This window comes from Mustela nivalis (assembly GCF_964662115.1).
Source record: "Mustela nivalis genome assembly, chromosome: 5".
Taxonomy (NCBI): Eukaryota; Metazoa; Chordata; class Mammalia; order Carnivora; family Mustelidae; genus Mustela; species Mustela nivalis.
The window spans coordinates 14,897,229-14,918,597 of NC_139024.1; the positions used below are offsets into that span (position 1 = coordinate 14,897,229).

Below are 21,369 nucleotides of genomic sequence, written 5' to 3' on the forward strand. Positions count from 1 at the left end.
CAACTTATCCTTTGACAAAAAACAAATATGTCACAATCAAGTTGGATGTAGTTCAGAAAGGAAAAATTCATTTGAAAATCAACTAATGTAATCCATCATATTCTTCATACTCACAGAATAAAGGACAATATTCATTTGATCACTCAGTACAAAGAGAAAAAACACTTGATAAAATTTATTATAACAATAAATTGATCAGTTAATTAAATTTTACATGATTTCATTATTTTAAAATAACTTTTAGCTAACTGGTTAAGATAAACTACTTCAATCTGGTTTTTTTTAAGTAGCTACAAAAACTGATAGATAAACATCACTCCTAATGGTGAAATGTTAAAATCTGTCCCTCTGAGATCAACAGTGAAGAAAGAATGCCCACCATCACCTTCTATTCACATGGTATAAAGGTCACAGTCTGTGTAATAAGGGAAGAAAAAAGAATATAGCTATAAGGCTGGTAAGAAAAAATTCATATTCATATTCATACATGCTATAATTGTATACTTGGAAAATTCAGAAGAATTTATAAGCAAAATTATTATAATTAATAAGTTACATTAGCAAATTTGCTGGATACAAAGACAGTATACAAAAATCTATTATATTTCTATATAACATCAACAGTTAGAAATTAAAATGTGTTTTTAAAGATTTTTGACAATAACATAAAATTATCAACTACCTAGGAACAAATGTAATAAAAGATGTGCAAGTCTTCTACACAGAAAATGATTCAACTTATAAAAAATAAAGAGATATTAAATGAGGCTTAAATAAATGGAGGATATACCACATTCATGGATTAGAAGACCCAATATTATAAATTGCTTTTCTGCCTAAGTAAGCCAGAGCTGGCTTAAGCTTGTTACAACCCAAGCACCCTGACTGGTCCAAAGGTTTTGAATTAGCAACACCCCTCTCCCATACGCCTAATTTCCTTCCTCTCCATCAGATATGGCCTGTGGTTTTTTGCCTCCTCATTTTTACCCCTTTTTTTCTTCTATGTCTTCCCAAATCCAGTCCTCAAACACAATTTCACTCTTCAATAAGTTCTTCCTTCTCAAATTCAAGTTCATTTCTCTTGCCTTGAATTCTATAATAATTTTTGATAATACCAGGGAGATATATAATTACTCTTAATAATATTTGCAAATTCTTATAGCATCTGTTATATAAATTTTGTTATTCAACTTTTCACAACTCATTTCCCCAGCTAGAAATGTGTTCACCCCAAGAAGACAAATATTGGAAACTTTTAGTTCTTTGCTTCATTCTTGCATAGTGCTTTCCACATAGGAAATGCTCAGTACACATGTACAAGTGAGACTTGTTTTATATGCAGTATGTGATCACAATTACTGGATAAGAGCTAGACAACACATTGGTTCCAGCTAGACACAATAGCCCAATATTTCATAAATCTAAGATTTATATGGACTTTTCCCCATTAATTTGAACAGTATGACAAATAGTCATCTTGGGAGCCTTAGCAGTTCCCAAGAATTTACCCAGAAAACTAAGCACTGGAGACATTAACCAGAAATTCTGTAGTCCCAAATCAAAGAACATAGCTGCAAATTTCCTGGAAAAGCAAACAAAAACCCAAAACTCGATTTAATAAATACTGCACTCTTGGTGTTTTATAATACTAGAGAGACACAAGTAAACGTCCCACCCCCACATGACCTCAAAACACATGAATGGCTGTTCAGCAAACACAAAAGCTAAAACTCCAATCAATAAAACTACTTAGAGTAGACCAATTACACAGAGGGGAAAAAAATATATGAATGTAATGAGTTGCCATGAAGAACTGTCTGCAATTCCTTGATCCAAGGCCAGAGGTGGGAGAATTATAATAAATTTATGGCAGAAAGCCCTTCATGGGATCACGCATGAGATGGAAGATCTTATCTTTCTAAATCCTTCATGTTGAATATGAAGTATGAGACAAAATGCAAAGACTCACAGCAAATGTATTCCCTAATTTCATTTTACTGACACTATAGGATAAAATAACTTAAAATCCAGAAACTTCACTATTAAAATGACTAAACAAAAGCATATTTCCTAGGTTGCCTCAGAGTTCTAGAAGATGAATTTTGAAAATAGATTCATACATTTGTTCTAGGTGTTATAATCTGTAATAAGTCTGGATTTAAATCTGGAAATGAGAAAAAGTGGGGACAGACCAGGATGTACCCAGAACAAACCCTATTGCTGTTTAACGCCAAGCAGATTTTCTCTGTCTCACAAACATCTGTCTGAAGGATGGAGTGAATTTAGCTACAAACATTTGTAATCATTCTTCTTTACAAATGGTAGCTCAGTGAAGATTACAAGATGTTCTTCACCCTATATAGTCACTCCAAGAACTGAAATGTGTGTTGGTGGTGGGGGGGACGGGGAGTCTATCTTTGGTGTTACCAGTGTCATCTAGTGATCTTTGATTGTATTTCTAGAGTAATCAGGTAGGGACCTAGTCATCTCAATGGGAGACCATTAACTGTCAGTTTCTGACGGTTCTCTCTCTTGGACTGGTTGGTTAGTTTTCTCAGAGACCCACCCCACCAACCCCTGCCTGAATGACATAAGCCTCACAGTCAGTATTGAGGTGGCAGAAGCTGGGGGAACCTCCCAGTTGGCACAGCAGCCTTCTCTTAATCTCTATTTTCAAGAAGACATTTATCCCTTTCCACTAAACTGTAACAGATTCTGAAATCAGGAGGGTATCTGCGGCTCTCATTGTTCCTTTTGAAGATTTTCAACCAATTCTTCTGTTTTCAGCTGTATGAGAACCCTAGCCTTGGGAGTAACTATTACCTCCAAATGCCAAGCCCTTCTAGGCTACACAGATTAATAATGGAGTTGCTTTTTCATGACTGCCCCTACCCACGGGCCTAGGTTTCACCTGAACTGATCAGCTAAGTGGATCATCAGTCATTCAGCAGTTTTCCACATTCTAGAATTTCATGGGTCATTCCAGTGTGCTACTATCTCCAACTGCAGTGTATTTGTGTCTCAGTAGCTCTGAGACAACTCTGCTTTTATTTTTAGGGGCTCTCTTTCAATTCTTTTCTCTATTGGTGAATTAAAAAGGAAGAAAAATTTACAAAACAAAATTTAAGAAGATTAACCACACAGAAGTCTGCTTGCCAATCAAGTTTTCACCTGAAAGTGACTTTTATAAACTGTAAGAAAACAAACCTGAGAAATTTTTAATTTAAACTTAGTCAAAGCACTACCTTTTGAACTCCCCAATTAAAAAGCAGTTCAGCTGCCCACTCTCTTCCTTAACCACCCCGGCCTCCCCCTTGCTGGGCTCCAAGGCACATTGCCTCCTAGAAGCAATGCTTCTACCAAAAGGCAGAGTACTGGCTCTTCCCGCTGCCTGGAAATTCCTTCCCCAAATACCCAGTGTCTCACTTCCTCAACCCATTCATGTCTTTGCTCAAAACTCCCTTCTCAGGAAGGCTTACCTGAACCATCCCACTGCATCTTCCCTCTACACCCACCCAACGCTTCCACCTTTTCTTGCTCTACTGTTGTTCTTTGCCAGAGCACCTGCCACCTATGGCTCTATACCTACTCATTAAGCCTACTGTTTATTATTTGTCCCCCTCTGTCACAAGAAGCAAGTTCTGTAAAGGCTAGATCTCTGTGTTGTTCACTGCTGGGCCTGAGCATCCAAAACACTACCTCAACATAGTAGGAACCTAACATCTTTAGAATGAATACATCAACACTATACGTTGGATTAGATCTAGGGTTGCAGAACGAAGGCAGAGCTTGATGAAAGAAAGATGGCAGAGGAAGGAATGAAGAACCAGCAAGATGGGTTCTTTTCTCCTTTCCCTGCCTCTTACTGATTCGGGCTGCTTCTGTGACCCCCACAGATGGGGAAGATGGAAGGAAGAGCTAAGACAAGAAGTGTGGAGTTAAGTAATAAGATGATAAAGAAAAGAAGTAGAACTTCAAAGGACAGTCATCTGAAAAGAGGCAGCAAAACAGTGAGCCACATTCCATCCTCCTCAGCTCCTTGTTTCTCCGGCTGGAGTTGATACTAACTGGAAGATATTTTTAAGGCCCAATAAAACAGCATGATTTAAACAAACACTACTAATTATCAGCAAGCAAAAAGGACTTTCTTGGGGCACCATAACCTGTTTTTCAGTCATTTAGGTAGTAAAATCACTCCATCACCCCCACATTCAACTACTTGGCAAAGGCAGATGTGAGTTTTTTCTCCCAGACCTTGTATAATTTTTCTCATTAGTATAATATTTCAGTAGTAAGTAGAAATGTAGAAATCTAATGTATGTTTAGAAAATAAGAAGCTTAGTAATACTCAAATCTTTGGTCACCAAAACTAATGCAATTTTTAAAATTGGTTTATCAATACTCTGTGAGTACTTACTAAGTGCTAGTCTCTGTGCTAGGAACTAAAATGGAATTCTTCACTGTAATCCAATGCAGTGTTTCTCATCCTTTGTATAAGTAGAGGAATCTCGTGCTCCTTTCCAGACAGAACCCTTGGGACAGAATTGGCTTTCTCAGCACAACTTTCTTATTACTGACTCATAGAAGAGAACATGTATCTTTTGTTTATTGCCACCAACCAATGTGATATCTTTATTTTCATTTTTTTATTTCACATTAAGAAACCCATAGATTTTTTAAAATTTGTTTTCAAAATACAAAATGTTACAATATTTTGTTTAAATGTTTAATAACCTTCATTCATTCATCAAATGTTGAGAGTGCCCCTAGATACCAGCTAAGTGGTAGGCTAAAATGGTGACTAATAAAATATTTTCTTAAATTGCATACATAACCCTAACTAAGAGCTTCTCCCTATGTCCCAACACCTTTCCTTCTTAAGAATCACTGATCCAGGGAGATAATAGCAGAATTCCATGTGAAATTCTTGTATATACAGTTTTCCAAGGTTATTATGATCCCCATTCCATTTAAAAGCAAACTTTATTGGGATACATGAGTGACTCAGTCAGTTGAGCATCTGCCTTCAGCTCAGGTCATGATCCCAGGGTCAAGCCCTGCATCGGGCTCTTGCTCGGGGGCCCAATGGGGTTGGGGGGGGGGGGAGCCTGCTTCTCCCTCTCCCTCCTCTCTCCTCCCCACCACACTTGTGCTTGCTCTTTCTCTCTCAAATAAATAAATAAAATATTTTTTTAAAAAGTAAACTTTATTAACCTCTTACCATTATTTAAAAAAAAGGCATGATCCATATGGAAAAGTTAGAAAATATACAAAAGTGGAAGAAACAAAAATAATTCATTCATAATCCTACCACCAGGGCCAGCTAATGTTAATGGTGTGACATATTTCCTTCCAGTGTTATTCCTCCTACTGGATACTCTTACTCCAGAAGGAAGCATGACAAGAAAGATGCAAAACCAACATGAAGATTAATCCTATGGAAGGACCTAACACAACGTCTAAACAAACATAAAGACCACAAAACTGTCAAACCATTGAAAGTCAGAATATACATTTAAGTTAATTCACAAGTTATGTTTTGCTTTTATTTGTTTGACTAATTTTTAATAAAATTTAATTTTCATAGGGAAGTCTAGATGTTGAAAATGAGTCTAAAACTATGAAAAAGGAGAAGAATGAGTGGGAGGCATCAACCTGCCACAGATTAAAATATACTCCACAGCCATTATACTCAACAGCTGTATATCTGGGCCTACAAGTAAAAATATAGATCAGTGGACTAGAGAAAAGAATTTTAAAAACACACCAATATGTATGGAAATTTAATTCATTAAAGAAAAGACAGTTTATTAAATAAATGATGCTTACAGGGCACCTGGATGGTTCAGTGGGTTAAAGCCTCTGCCTTTGGCTCAGGTCATGATCTCAGGGTCCTGGGATTGAGCCCTGCATCAGGCTCTCTGCTTGGCAGGGAACCTGCTTCCCTCCCTCTCTCTGCCTGCCTCTCTGCCTACTTGTGATTTCTGTCTATCAAATAAATAAATAAAATCCTTAAAAAAAAGAAATTATAATTTAAATTAGAGGAAAAATTAAGAAAACAGGTGGGAAGACCTTTTAAACCAAGGCGGGAAACCCAGATTCTGTAAAGGAAGAGAGACAGATGTGATATCATAAGACTATTTTTTAAAATTTGGAACACAAAACTATAAAAATAAAATCAAAGAACAAATTATTGGTGGGAAAAGATAAAGAAACTTTATATGACCAAAAACTCTATAATAGTCAACAAGCTTTTGCAAATTATTAAGAAAAAAGCAACTATATTGGGGGAAATGCACCAAGGATACACATAGGTAATTGACATATAAGAATCCAAAGGAACATTTCCAAAAAAAAAAAAAAAAAAATCCAAAGAAACAGCAATAATATGAACAATCAACCTCATTAGAAGTCAAGAATAGTAAAATTAAATTAATAATGCTTACTCATCAGATTAGCAAAAATTAGAAAGTGGAGAAATAAAAGCACTAGTGGAAAGTTAAGGAAAATAATTTTCTTTAGCATTGCTGGTGGGAATGAGATTTGCTATAATATTTTTAGAAATTAATACGGGAAAACCCATTAAAATTTAAAATACACATACCCTTTGAACCAGCAATTCTATTTCTGGGAATTAAACCATAAAAATAAAACCTCCAATAGCTAAGAACATGTATCTACAAATATTTGTAGTGACAGCACTTTTTATGTGTTGAAAACATTTTTCACAACAGAATGCCTATTGAGAGCAGAATACTTGAATACATTTTAGGAAATTCATGAATAAAATATTGAATTATTGAATAAAATAGATCTGTCTTTCCCAGAGTCTCCAAGATGTATTTCAAAGTGAAAAAAAAAAAAGATACAGCATAATACACACACGCACGTGCACACACAAATATACTGTGTATATAACCAGATTGTTCATTTTAAGAGAAGTAGGATCCATTCCTTTGGATATTGGTAATGTGTATGGCTGGGGTGTGTGAGCATAGAGAAAGGAGTAGAGAACACACATCAAACTGGATTCACTGATTTCTCTAAAGCAGTACAAGCAAAGAGAAAAGAAGAAAGGAGAAGGAAGAAAGGCAAATTATTATACCACATGTTATATATATGCTATTATATGATATATTATACTATATATAGGATAATAGAAGCTATGCCTAACCCAAGAACAAAAGAAAAAGTAGAAAAATTCAAGCCATTGTATTAATGAAAATAATAATAGAACATGTTCATAAACAAGGGCCAGAGGTGACATAGCCAAATCAAATAGTGATTTCCAGGTGGGGTTGTCAATAATTTTTGCTTGGAGCCTTTGGAGAGTTCTTTACAATATAATAATATTTTAAAAGGAAACAGAAAAGATCTGGCAATATTCCTTCAAGAACCTTGAAAGTGGCTTTGCCCTTTGATACAGTATTTCTACTTTCAGGAATTATTTTTAATGAAGTAAACAGAGATATGGGCAATAATGCTTCTTAAGTCACCTAGGTAATTAAATAAATCATAATTTTAAGTAAATTCTGTAAGATACAATATAATTTCCACTTATAAAATATATCCCTGTAGAAATCAGTAAAGTGTCAGGATATAAAATCAATGCACAGAAATCAGTTGCATTTCTCTACACCAACAACAAGACAGAAGAAAGAGAAATTAAGGAGTCAAGCCCATTTACAATTGCACCCAAAACCATAAGATACCTAGGAATAAACCTAACCAAAGAGGCCCAGAATCTATACTCAGAAAACTATAAAGTACTCATGAAAGAAATTGAGGAAGACACAAAAAAATGGAAAAATGTTCCATGCTCCTGGATTGGAAGAATAAATATTGTGAAAATGTCTATGCTACCTAAAGCAATCTATACATTTAATGCAATTCCTATCAAAGTACCATCCATCTTTTTCAAAGAAATAGAACAAATAATTCTAAAATTTATATGGAACCAGAAAAGACCTCGAATAGCCAAAGGAATACTGAAAAAGAAAGCCAACGTTGGTGGCATCACAATTCCGGACTTCAAGCTCTATTACAAAGCTGTCATCATCAAGACAGCATGGTACTGGCACAAAAAACAGACACATAGATCAATGGAACAGAATAGAGAGCCCAGAAATAGACCCTCAACTCTATGGTCAACTAATCTTCGACAAAGCAGGAAAGAATGTCCAATGGAAAGAAGACAACCTCTTCAATAAATGGTGCTGAGAAAATTGGACAGCCACATGCAGAAAAATGAAATTGGACCATTTCCTTACACCACACACGAAAATAGACTCACAATGGATGAAGGACCTCAATGTGCAAAAGGAATCCATCAAAATCCTTGAGGAGAACACAGGCAGCAACCTCTTCAACCTCAGCCGCAGCAACATCTTCCTAGGAACAACACCAAAGGCAAGGGAAGCAAGGGCAAAAATGAACTACTGGGATTTCATCAAGACCAAAAGCTTTTGCACAGCAAAGGAAACAGTTAACAAAATCAAAAGACAATTGACAGAATGGGAGAAGATATTTGCAAACGACATATCAAATAAAGGACTAGTGTCCAAAATCTATAAAGAACTTAGCAAACTCAACACCCAAAGAACAAATAATCCAATCAAGAAATGGGCAGAGGACATGAACAGACATTTCTGCAAAGAAGACATCCAGATGGCCAACAGTCACATGAAAAAGTGCTCCATATCACTCGGCATCAGGGAAATACAAATCAAAACCACAATGAGATATCACCTCACACCAGTCAGAATGGCTAAAATCGACAAGTCAGGAAAGGACAGATGCTGGCGAGGATGCGGAGAAAGGGGAACCCTCCTACACTGTTGGTGGGAATGCATGCTGGTGCAGCCACTCTGGAAAACAGTATGGAGGTTCCTCAAAATGTTGAAAATAGAACTGCCCTATGACCCAGCAATTGCACTACTGGGTATTTACCCTAAAGATACAAACGTAGTGATCCAAAGGGGCACATGCACCCGAATGTTTATAGCAGCAATGTCCACAATAGCCAAACTATGGAAAGAACCTAGATGTCCATCAACAGATGAATGGATCAAGAAGATGTGGTATATATACACAATGGAATACTATGCAGCCATCAAAAGAAATGAAATCTTGCCATTTGCGACAACATGGATGGAACTAGAGCGTATCATGCTTAGCGAAATAAGTCAAGCAGAGAAAGACAACTATCATATGATCTCCCTGATATGAGGAAGTGGTGATGCAACATGGGGGCTTAAGTGGGTAGAACAAGAATCAATGAAACAAGATGGAATTGGGAGGGAGACAAACCATAAGTGACTCTTAATCTCAAAAAACAAACTGAGGGTTGCTGGGGGGAGGGGGGTTGGGAGAAGGGGGAGGGATTATGGACATTGGGGAGGGTATGTGCTTTGGTGAGCACTGTGAACTGTGTAAACCTGGTGATTCACAGACCTGTACCCCTGGGGATAAAAATAAATGTTTATAAAAAATTTAAAAATATATATATATCCCTGTAGGTGTATAAACATATATGTGTGTATTTTTATTTTATTCTTTTTTAAAGATTTTATTTATTCACTTGACAGAGATCACAAGTAGTCAGAGTGGCAGGTGGAGGGGGGCAGTCTCCCTGCTGAGCAGAGAGCCCAATGCAGGGCTTGATCCCAGGACCCTGAGATCATGAACTGAGCCAAAGGCAGAGACCTTAACACACTGAGCCACCCAGGGACCCCAATAGGTGTGTATTTTAAACATATGTTATACATATATACTACATAATATTAATCAAAACCGAAGATAAAACAGAATTTCAGTTTGCAAAATATACATTTTGTGTGTGTGTGTATGTGTGTGTGTATATATATATGTGTGTGCGTGTGTGTGTGCATTTTGCAAATGGAAATTGTGTTATATTTTGAGTTTTGTTAACATTATGTTGCAGGTATTTTTTTTTCATTTTACTTAATATACATACATACATATTAAGCAAATGACTATAAGAAAATATATTAAAATATATTTAGTGATTATCTATGGCTGGTTAGTATATAGGTCACTTCTATTTAGATCTTTATTCTTTTCTTCTCAAAATTTGTTAAAATTACTATGCATTCTTGGGGCACCTGGGTGGCTCAGTGGGTTAAAGCCTCTGCCTTCAGGTCAGGTCATGATCTCAGGGTCCTGGAATCGAGACCCGCTTCGGGCTCTCTGCTCAGCAGGGAGCCTGCTTTCCCCTCTCTCTCTGCCTGTCTCTCTGCCTTCTTGTGATCCCTCTCTTTCTGTCAAATAAATAAATAAAATCTTTAAAAAAGAAAAAATTACTACGCATTCTAAACGATGCAAAAACACAGTAACTATTCCAAAAGGGAAGCATAATAAAGGGGATGAATTCTTTTAAAAATGACAGCGGGTCAGCTGGAAATGCTCCAAAGCGTACTTTCTCCAGTTGTACCTTCAACATCAGAAAGCCGCGCCAAAGCTCTCATAATGTAAATCCGTGTCTACAGCACTCAGTTAAAAGTTGAATGACAGAGTCCCCTGGATTGACAAACTGTCCCTTCAGTAGCATATAAACCCCAGCACACTACGAATCTTCAAGTTTCAAGGATGACTCTCTCAGGTAATCAGGCCTCAGTGAGGCTATCCAGATAGCCTTTGTATGAAAACCAGCAAAGCTGTGTTTTCCATTACCTCTACCGAATAACATCCGCACTTTATTTCTTCAGATTTCCAGTTAGAGCAGATTTCTACAGTTTAGTCTGAGGTCTGAAAATTAAAAACACTTGCTCTTTTTTCTCTCTTGGTTCTCCTCCTGGATAGAAAGGATTTCAGCAGAAATACGAGGCAAAGACCCTGGTATGGAAAGCACCTTCAGAGAAGGTGCTGGTGAGATCTCACGGCTGAGCAAGGACAACCAATAAGCTCTGTTCTTGTCCCAGAAAATCTCTGAGAGGATCCCATAAGCCAACAAGATGAGCATGAACCTTATGAGGCATGCTTCTCCCTCCCACCTTCCTTCCCACTCCTCCCTTGGAAGGTCTTTGGCTTTGTGGCTGATGCAACAAGGATTCCCCACACTACATCCTGTCCCGGTAGGACTGAAGAAAGATCAACAGAAACGGGAACGGCTCTCTTTAAAACACACTAGCCGTTCTCTCTTGTCAGCCAAGTAAGTGGAAGTAATGTGTTCTGCATGCTGGAGCTGAGTAAAAAAATCACAAAACTATTATGAAAAGTTTTCCAATACTCAACCGGTAAAATATCATTGACACCCGGAAGGGCGATAACGTGCTATTATTTAAGTAGGTGTCAAAGCAACAGCTGCGTGTTGCAAGAGGAAGAAAATGTAGACATGAATATGGGCATGCATGTCCTTAGTTAATTCTAGTCGCCGGTGTCCAGCTCGCTTTGGCATTGCAGAACCCAAAATTCCAGATCTAAGATTTTCACTTCTTATGAGAATGTACTGTTGTTGTATACATACAGTTTCAGCCTGGAGAGAAAATTGTGGTGTCAGGTCACATAGATGAGTAGAAAACTACTATAATTAGTTGTGTGGCGCTGTTATGTGTGTAGACAGGACAAAATAAATTGAATGAAGCAAACTGAATCTATTAGACTCAACCAACCATAATCAAAGTTGAATTAGGACTCCTATTAGCACATATCCAGACAAATACATTAATAAAAGAAGTCCCTTCTCTTGACACCTGGCATAAAGGCAAGAACCACAATAAACAATACTGGAACATATTTACTAGCTTGCAATTTACCTAGAGATAAGATTAGAGCCACAAGCCAGAGTCAAAACTGGAAGAATCACAGCAAATAGGTACCAGTAAGAGTGGAAATATAGTACAGAAGTAATTTGACCCAAATGGAGAGTGAAGAGAGCATAATGATAGTTATTTATTAGTAGAATGAACACATATTGTTACATTGTATTCAGTTCTTGATTACTTATGAGTGATTTACTAATTTTGTGGATTATCCTTCCCTCTGCCAGTCTTTTTACATCTGAGTCATCTCTTGCCATTTTTAATTCATATGTGTCCAAGATAATGTTCACCATTAATCTATGTCAAACTTAATTAGCAAAGCAAACCCAATTGGTATGGCTATGGTTTACTGATCAAAGAACTCCACCTCTCGAGCTTGAGAACAAATCTGGTAGACATATTTTCATTAGTGGAAAATAAGTCAGAATGGGAGTTGAACTTGATATATTAAGACACTGGTCAGCTAATCTTTGCCTGTTGTCTTTTTACTAAGTAAAATTGATCCAGATATAATCCATCAACTCTATTAAATGTCATTTACAGGCCAGAAAATGTACTCATAGGATAAAGAAAAATAGAAAAGTCACTGTCCATGCCCTGTAAAGGCTTAGACTCAGAGTTTTTTTTTTTTAATTTCAGCATAACAGTATTCATTATTTTTGCACCACACCCAGTGCTCCATGCAATCCGTGTCCTCTATAATACCCACCACCTGGTACCCTGACCTCCCACCCCCCCCCGCCCATTTTTTTACTTAAGATGAGTTTCTAACAGTAAAAAGGAAATCCTAAGAATTTGTCTCATGCAATGGGCACACAAATATCATTTCAGAGTGGAGATTTGAGCCTCATTTGAGTGGATTATAAGCTTAAGGCAAGAGATTTTCCTCTTAATACTGCTTCTGTACTTCCTTCAGCATCTAAGCCCTTTGCTTGCAAACATAACCTGAGAACCCATATTTACAGGGGCCAGGATCTCGAGTTTACTGTTCTAGGTTCAAAACTTATTATACCATTTACCAACTAGATGATCTTCAGCAAATTACTTGATTTCTCTAAGCCTTGGTCTGGCTCCCTAGAAAGTGGGTCTCAGGACACCCACTCCTAGAGATACCATAATGACTAAATAAGCTAGTCTCTGTAAAGTACAAAGCACCATATCTAGCAGAAAAAGTGATCAATGAATGTAGAGGTAGTATTACTGGCATTATATTAATTCTATGACTGAACTAACTACCCCAGGAATGAGCAAAGTAGATCATAAAAGAAATAGGACGTTACAGAATTGGTTTTTGTAGTTTGAGATTTGGATGGAAGGATGGATGGATGGATGAAAGGAAGGACAGGGGAGAAGGAGGGAGGGAGGAAGGGAGAGAAGAAAAAAAGGAAGAAAGAATGCATGCTCAGATCAGCGTTTCCATGTGGGCACCACACTAACCTACTAACATATAGTTCATGCACTTTATTCTTCAGCTCTTTGACTCTTTCTACATGAGACCAACATTTAATATTAATAGACAATTAATAGACAATATTAACCAACAATTAATATTAATTAATTAATATTAATTAAAATACCTTTCAGTGGGAGAAATACTGATGTTATGGGCTGTTAGCAAACCGAAGAGCAATAAAAAGGAGTGGGGGAGTATGACTCTGGTATTATTGCCTAAGGGACAAAATTATTCAGATAGATGCACAAGGAGCCCCGGGTTCAATGGCATCTGGAATCCCCATGGTTTCGTTTCAGAGCTTTATCAAAGTCCCAACAACCTTAAGCCTTCCCGGAATACTCAACTTTGAATCTAGCTGCTCCAAGTGCAAAGAGAAACTCCAGACCACCCAGAGACTGACCAGTCTGTAGAAACACACAGAACTGAGAAAGGAAATGGAATATCGAAAACCATGTAAGACGCAAACTCCCAATGTTTTGTAGTGGTTCCACTTTCTTCGGCCCCAGCTGGGGGGAGGACTTGTATTTGTTAAAAGCTTTTCCTTCCTCCCTTTTCCTTCTTTGTCTTTCTCCTTGCTCTCCAAACTAGCCATCTGCCCTGAGCTGCCAAATAGCTACAAGCATGGTACTTCCTTCTTTGTCTTTCTCCTTGCTCTCCAAACTAGCCATCTGCCCTGAGCTGCCAAATAGCTACAAGATGAGAGTGACAGTTCCGCATACCCAGAAACAGTTGTCCATCCCCACCCTTGGAAGACTGGCCTAGCCAGTCCCACTGCACTTTTGAGGACAGTGGAAAAGCCTGGAATTGGTGACGTTACTAAACATTTTGGTTAGTCACTAAGTAAAGTCTTTGCCTAGAAACCTTCATTTCCTGTACAGCAGGGTCGACGAGGTCCAACCGAGGGTTTCCTGAAATAATTCATTAAAACAGGCCAGGTCTACAATGAGGAAGTTGTCCCCCCCCCCGCCCCCGAAAACTCCACACCATTTGGGTCCTTAGCGAAATCAGATTTCATCCACTAGCCAATGGGCAGACAGACCTGTGTCCCACTTTCCAGCCCTTCCTTGCAATCGGGCAGGTTATGTAAAAAGAAACTTTATGGTACTACTCCGTTGACTCAGACTTCCTGTGCTTTGGACCATTTTGAAGGACAGCATGGTATTTACAAATAAGAGAGGCTTTTAGCCTTTTTAAAACACATGCCTGGTACGGGATTTGCAAGCTGCTAACTAAACACACAGCCTCTCTCGTTAGCGTCTAGGCAATGACGAAAACCCATACTTTCATTGAAATATACATGTGTCTTTTTAAGAAGTCTGCTAACTAGTTTAGAAATAAATACCTTATGGAGGAAATGAGAAACGGACTTGGAAGTCAGTAAGTTGTTTTTCTCTTTTACTGTTAAATAAAAAAACGATGTGATTACTTGCTGATCACAAATACAAGAGAAACTGGTCCACCTAAGAGGGATTTTTTCCCCTTATGAAACTACCACTTGTCACTTTGAATAATTAACTGCAGTAGAAATGCTCCTCAATGATTGAAAATACAAGAATCATGTCTCTATTTTGGGGTAGATAACTGAATATATAGAGTCTATGTTCTGAAGATGTTCTCCTATTTTAGGGTTAAATTAGAAACAAACATTTTGCTTCTTGTTAGCACCACACAACTGGCAAGGGAAAAAGATTGTGAAATTCAAATCAGGAAGTTTTTTTGTTTTTTTGGTTTTTTTCCTTGCTAGCAGCTAAAGCTCTGAGGGGAAAAGAATTAAACAAAAAAGCTTTTTAAAAAAATTTAAAAGTTTGGAAAAAAAAATTTTAAGTTTGGGTTTTCTGTACAGTGAGTGAACTGTTGAGTATTGAAGATAAATTTGTTAACCTTCCTGATGACATACAAAGAAACTTTGACCACATAGTGGATGCAGGGGATTTTTTAAATGGGAGAACTCACAGACTGTACTCTTTACCTCAACTCAAGAAACACACATGGAATGTTCATATCAGGTGTATCGTTAGGCCCCTGCACCACATGCTTGATAATCACAGACATTAAATGAAAAATCATTTTCCAAACTAAATGGCCAAATCAGGTCTTACGTATTCGTGGAGGAAGGTGAGAAAGAGAAAGAAGAAGTTGATATGTTCACATATACCTCAGTGGCAATTCAGAACTCAGATTAATATCGACGCCCTTTCTTGAAAAGACCTGTGCCAGGATGAGGTGTTATAGTCCTGGACAAGATGGAGACATTTCTGTGCTCAAGTCTTTCTAGTTTTCCTCTTCCTTTTGCTTCGAACAGGGAGCAAAAGGATGGGAGAGGTGGTTTCTGAAGGTTTCCTTAGTTAAAGCAGGTTTGAGTCTCACTTAAATGGAACAAGGTCGTTCGGGATCAAAGTGGTCCCATTCATCAACAGGCACTGAAGAGGCAATGGTTTGCTTGTCTGCTCAGCTCAAACTCCTTGATCATCTTTGTTTACAAAGAGAAGCAGGGCAGAAGCTGATCACCACGGACACGGCTAACAAGCGTTTGTGGAGAACGCACACGCCCCATCAGCTGTACCAACTCAGGTCCGTAGGTCCGACTGGGCCTACTTTCATTTCTGTTGATCAATTTTGCCATGAGAACAAAAAGTCTTGGTCCAGGGTCTCTCAAATATGTGTTCAGTGGAAGAGGTGCACCTGCTGTGGCTGCGTGACACAGTTTACCAGAGTCAGCTGTTGCTGATATGATGGGAAAAGCAGTCACTCCACAGAGTGAGGAAGGAATTCAGTAACACCATTTAATACATACCTTTATCCTGTTACTTTAAAAAAAAAAAAAAGAGCTTCCTTGCAAGAAAAATCCTTCTTAAATTTTTATTTTAAGATACCCCAGGGGTTGCCTTGGAATGCTTCAAGAATATTGCATGGGTGATTTTCATGGTGGATTTCAAACATCAAACTGAACGACATAAAAGAGCCTTCGGTTATTTTTTTGTTTCTAAAATGCTATATAACAGGGGTGCCTGGGTGGCTCAGTCCGTTAAACAACTGCCTTCGGCTCAGGTCATGATCTCAGGGTCCTGGGATCGAGCCCCACATCGGGCTCCCTGATCAGCAGGGAGTCTGCTTCTCTCTTTCCCTCTGCCTCCCCCCTCCAGGTCTCATGCTCACACACTCTCTCTCTCTCTCTCAAATAAATAAATAAATAAAATATTTTTTAAGAAATTCTATACAACAGCTTCAAATGTACAAGATACAAGAGTGAAAATTCTTTTTTCTTAATTCTAATCAGTAGTGAACCAAATTTGTGACTTTTTTCTCAATTTAAAAACAACAAATGGAAAGCTTAACATTGAATTAGGGCATCTTCAGGATTAGCAGGTATACAATGACAGATGTATAGAACCCAATAAACTGATAACTATATTTTAGATCTAGAAAACATCTACTCAGAGTACGCAGTTTATGGTTTCCACATCAAGTAAAAGGAAAAAAGCATCACATGGATCTAAGATTTTGATAGGCTTTTCTGTTTAAACACAAATGATGCAAATCCTCTTACAGGGGACTTGTGTGCTTCCTTAATATGTTCTACTTAGATCAAGGGGATGCAGAAATTATTTCATGAGGAAATGAAAAAGTTAAGTGAATACCAGGGTTTTCAATGGAAAATTTATAAGCATATGCCTGGAGTTGGAGGGAAGACTAATTAAATACAATATTTGATTAATCTAGAAAAGAAAATTTTTCTCCATGTAAATCTACAGATTATATGGGCTTCCTCAACCACCTCAACCCAGTAATCCGAAATAAAGAAATGCAATCTCTGGAAATACTCAGAATTAGACATGCCATAGATAGTAACACAGATACAGAAGAGTTTTGCACAAACATGCAACAAGCTTGATAATGAACTCATTTCTTTAACCCCAGTTCTAATTACATGAAGCAAGGAATTGGATGTTATCCAGTGAATTTGAACCATGGACACTGACCAAATTGTTTGACATTTTACCCCCATCCCCTCTATTTTCAGTCCACATTTTCCCTCCATGGTGAATTTCTGGTTATGTTTTATCTGGTTTTGGCTGTCTCTACTGCCTACTTCGGATAATTGCTCAACTCTCCACTTGGCTTCTTGCTGGGTAGGCTTGACCTAAGAAAATGGATGAAGAAAGAGCCAGCATTTCCTTTGATCTCTTGGAACTCAGGATTCCATTATATAATCTACCATAAATCCTGGCAGTAGAGATTGACATCAACTTCCAAACTTGCCACAATATGACACTCCTAGTTGATTCATCACGTATTCTGACATTTCTTAATTAACATGAACTCAATACTTCAGTGTGTCAGTGATAAGACATTTTTCTTAGTTGCCTTCTCAATATTTTTACGGATTTCCGTGATTAATTTTTCTCTTCTGCAATGTAAGCCTCATATGCCAAATGTTCTAACTGGCAAACTGCCTCTAAGGTTTAAGCTCACAGATGTTTCCTTGTGGCCACAGCAAATACTACTCCCCTGAGAATAAGTCTGATAAATAAAATTGGCAATAAATTTAGAACTAAAGGGCTGGATAATAAAAGCAAGTGCAGCTCTGATTAGCTGCACTTTTGTCAATCTACAAACTGGTCTAATGTCCTCAATCCTCAAATATCGATCGTAGCAGATTCTAGGAATCCCATCAGCAAATTAAAGATTTAACAATCCAAAAACTTCCTCTTATTTGATGGTATAAATCCCTTTCCTACTGAACATATTACTGTGGCAGCTAACAAGTAGAAAATTGGCACATTTAAATTTCGTTTCTGTTCCAAGGGCTGAGGGAGGAGTAGAATGGACAGAATCCAGCTGGTGTGAAGAAAGCAAAGCAAGGGTCCTGCGTAGTCTGAATGTCGATAATTTGTAAACTGGTCTGAATGATTAATACTCAACATTAAGACCGCTTAGGCAACACAAATGCCATAAGCAGGAAACCTTTGCTTGCCACTTTTTCCTTTCCTAGAAAACCCTTTTCTATGAGTCTTTTCCTTCACAAAGTCGATCTGAAGTACTTCTCGGCTTGATTTGTGAAGCTTTGGTGACAGGAAAGTGGAAACAACAAACCAACATGAACAATGTTCTTCATGCTGAATATTCTGATGTCATCTTTTCCCTGCGTTTCTGGGCTTGAAATACAAAGTACAGGTATTGCCCACCATGGAACCGAATTTATTGTAACCGAAATTAAATTACCTCGTGTGCTTGGCCTTTCCCCCTACCCCACACACCAGTGAATCTGCTTTTTTATTTTTTAATTGATGTCCTTGCCTTTCATTCCCCTTAGAAGGAAAAGGAGGAAAATAGAAAACACAATCTGCTTCCTTCCCTCTATCCTCAAATCACTGGATTCACCTCCCCCATTCCCATGAGCAGAAAGCAGTTTAGGATGCCACAAGAGACATCACTGTCTTCTTCTCCAACTCAAGCCCTAAATCAAGGGAATGATGACATGTCTTTCTTCTGCTTTCAGCATAGATGACTGCGGGTTTGACTGTGCTTATGAGAGAATCTCAACTCATTGTCCCAAATGGAGATTGCTGAAAGCAAGAATTACAGAATCACAAAATGATCTGAGCACAGGAACCACAAATCTCCCCACACCCAATGCCTTCATTTCACTGGTGAAAAAATGGGGTCTCAAAATGGAAAGCCTTGTTCAAACAAAGCTGGTGGCATCACACTGCCTGATTTCAAAATTCATTATGAAGCTACAGTAATCAAAACCATAAGATATCAGTCTGGACAGACATACAGACCAATGGAAAACAGTAGAGAGCCCTAAATAAGTCCACACATGTGGAATCAACTGATCTTCAACAAGGGTGCCAGGAATACTCTATGGGAAAAGGATAATCTCTTCAACATATGGTGTTGAGAAAAGTAGATAACCACATGTAAAAGAGTAAAATTTGATGTCATCTTTACCACACACCAAAATCAATTCTGAATGGATCAATGACTTAAAGGTAAGACTTGAGGGGGTGCCTGGGTGGCTCAGTGGTTAAATCCTCTGCCTTCGGCTCAGGTCATGATCTCAGGGTCCTGGGATCAAGCCCCACATCGGGCTCTCTGCTCAGCGGGGAACCTGCTTCCTCCCCTCTCTCTGCCTGCATCTCTGCCTACTTGTGATCTCTGCCTGTCAAATAAATAAATAAAATCTTTAAAAAAAAAAAAAGGGTAAGACTTGAAACTGTAAAACTCCTGGAAGAAAAAAATTAGAAGACAAGCTTCATGACTTGGCATTGATTTTATGTTCATATGCAAAAACACAGGCAGCAGCAACAAAAAACATAAAAATTAAAAACATAAGCAAGACTACACTAAACTAAAAAGCATCTGTACAGCAAAAAACAATCAATAGAATGAAAAGACCACCAGACAAACTACAGAGAGGGAGAAAATATTTGTATACTATATATGTAATAGGGGGTTAATGTCCAAAATACATAAGGAACTATACAACTCAATAACATAAAACTAATAATCTGATTAAAAGTGGGCTAGGGACTCAACATTTTCCAAAGAAAACATACAAATGGCCATCTGATAAATTTTTTAAAAATGCTCATCATCACTAATCATTAGAGAAAGGCAAATCAAAACCACAGTGAGATACCACCTCATATCTCTGAGGATGGCTATTACTAAAAAAAACACAAGACAACGATTATTGGTGAGGATGTGAAGAAATTTGAACCCTTGCACACTGTGAAAAGGCAAAATGCTCCAGCCGCTATGGCGGTTCTTGAAAAAATTAAAAATAGAACTACTAGTGGGTGCCTGGGTCACTCAGTCAGTTAAGCATCCCACTCTTGACGTTGGCTCGGGTCATGATCTCAGGATTGTGAGATGGAGACTTGCATCACGTTCCGCACCAGGCGTGGAGTCTGCTTAAGAGTATCTCACCCTCGCTCTACTGGTGGTCTATCTCTCTCTCTCTCTCTAAAAACAAAAAAGGTCATGATAATAATAAAAAATAGAACATCCAGATGAGCCAGCAGTCCCACTTCTGGGTATATATCCAAAAGAATTGGAATCAGGATATGGAAGAGCTATTAGCATTCCCATGTACCTTACAACCCCATTCAGAATAATTTGTTTAATATGAAAACAACCTCAGTGTCTTGATCAGATAAACTGATCAATAAAATGTGTCCTTCTTAAAAAAGAAGGACATTCTGCAGCAGGCAACATTTATGGGCCTTATGAACCATCATGCTAAGTGAAATAAGCCAGACACACAAAAGCAGTATTGCATGATTCCACTTCTATAAAATATCTAAAATACTCAAATTCCTAAAGTCAAAGACTGACATAGTGGTTGCCAAGGGCTGGGGGAGGAGTTATTAATCAATAGATGTAAAGTTTCAGTTAAGTAAAATAATAAGCTCTAGAGATCTGCTGTACAACATCGGACCTAGAGTCAACAATAATGTACACTTTAAAATTAGTTAAGAGGACAGACCGTCTGTTAACTGTTCTTAACACAATAATTTTTTTTTCCTTTCTAAATATTTTATTTATTTATTTGAGAGAAAGAGAGAGAATGAGAAGGGGGAGAGTCAGAGGGAAAAGCAGACTCCCTGCCGAGCAGGGAGCCGGATGCGAGACTCGATCCCGAGACTCCAGGATCATGACCTGAGCTGAAAGCAGTGACTTAGCCAACTGAGCCACCCAGGCAACCCCACAGCAAACTTTTTTAAAAAGATGTATTCAGTACCTTATACAAAGTACCCATTTAATAACTAGAAAAAAATTATAATAATTTTAATCAAATCTAATAGAAAAATGAGCAATTTTCTTCTGGATCTATATCCTGTCCAAATAAAATAATTTTGCTATAAAAGTATTCCAAGTTGATAGCATTTTACACATACCTAAAGTATGTTACTTTTCAAATTTCTATCACTTAACTTCCATTGCATCACCAATAGGATCTTTGGTAGGAATCTGGTAGTTATCATGCCCATATTATGGTTGGGAAAACAGCACTAAACGTGCAAGGTCACTCAGCATATCGGTGGCAGAGTAATATATTTTGGCCCCCAACCTTCTTTCCCCACTAGCCACTTTTGGAACGAATCTCTTCCTTAGAACCATAAACAA

The 21,369-nt window shown here is 37.9% G+C and overlaps 1 protein-coding gene across 12 annotated transcripts in view; it reads right to left on the reverse strand.

Moving 5' to 3' along the window:
- ESR1 (estrogen receptor 1) overlaps nt 1-21,369 on the reverse strand; it is a 413,977-nt gene that overhangs the window by 384,750 nt on the left and 7,858 nt on the right. For 4 of the 12 annotated variants that reach the window (XM_082730087.1, XM_082730085.1, XM_082730094.1 and 1 more), the window contains exon 2: nt 8,294-8,391. The exons of the other annotated variants lie outside the window; for them this stretch is intronic. The gene's annotated coding sequence lies outside the window, so the exon portion shown is untranslated. The remainder of the gene's footprint in view (nt 1-8,293; nt 8,392-21,369) is intronic. 12 annotated transcript variants of the gene reach the window in all.